This window comes from Mustela erminea, chromosome 21 (assembly GCF_009829155.1).
Source record: "Mustela erminea isolate mMusErm1 chromosome 21, mMusErm1.Pri, whole genome shotgun sequence".
Classification (NCBI taxonomy): domain Eukaryota; kingdom Metazoa; phylum Chordata; class Mammalia; order Carnivora; family Mustelidae; genus Mustela; species Mustela erminea.
In genome coordinates this window covers 1,985,260-1,986,361 of record NC_045634.1, presented here as the reverse complement: position 1 = coordinate 1,986,361, position 1,102 = coordinate 1,985,260, and positions in this window count along the sequence as shown.

The following is a 1,102-nucleotide window of genomic DNA, read 5'->3' as shown; positions in this document are numbered from 1 at the left end:
CTCAGGGAAACTGAACATTGGCAAATGTGGGTTTGCCCACCGTAAACTCATTGCCACTGGAGCTCCTCAGGGACCCTGCCTTGGCTTCCTCAGACGTTCAGGGACTCGTAGGTTCCAGGCCTGACATCACAGCCAGAACGCACTAGGCGTGTTGCTGGTGGACTGGAGGAGCCCCCAGAGAGCCGCACTGAGGCCCCGCCAAGGACGCACACTGGGAATTCAAGACTGTCTCCTCCTGGTCAAGCTCTTTGTTTGCTCAGACCTGGGCCTCCTGCGTCCACTGGTGTCCTGCGTGGTTTTGCCTGAGTTTGCAGACTGGTGCTGTGTGTCATGTTGCTGCAAATCTCAACAACCATCAGGGGGAATTGCCTCGCTTGGACAGACCTGGCACAGCACACTGGTTTTCACGAAGATTCCAAGATGTCTGGTAACTAGTCCCTCTCCTCTCCCTACAAACATGGTATTTGTTGAAAATAATCTCTCTTGTGGCACCTGGGTGGCTCAGTCGGTAAGCAGCTGCCTTCAGCTCAGGTCATGATCCCAGAGTCATGGGATCGAGCCCCGCATCAGGCTCCCTGCTGAGTGCAGAGCCTGCTTCTCCCTCTCCCTCTGCCCACCATTCTGCCTCCTTGTGCTCTGCCTCTCTACCAAATAAATAAATAAAATCTTAAAAAAAAAAAAAAAAAGAATGAAGGAAGAAAATAGTCTCTCTTGAATGTGGTGGCCTCTCAGGTAGCTGGTATTCATGAATTATTCAGAACATTATAAAGGTTTTCTGATGCTGAAACAAGAGCCTACTGTGAGTTGCGACTTGCTTAAAGGGTCATATCAAAATAACTGACAAGAGAAACAGTGCCGTCTGTTACCGGGAGTGCAGCCATTAATACCCGTTACCTTTTCCTAGAAAATACAAGGACCAAACATTCTCTAATGATGGGTTTTTATGTCCCTGAACCCAATCTAATCCATTTCAACAGTACACTCGAGGCTTTCCATTCTGTTTCTTTTCTTTTTTCTTTTTCTTTTTCTTCTTCTTCTTCTTCTTCTTCTTCATTTTTTTTTTGATGAGAATATTTAAGTTCTACTGTCAGCAAATTTTAAT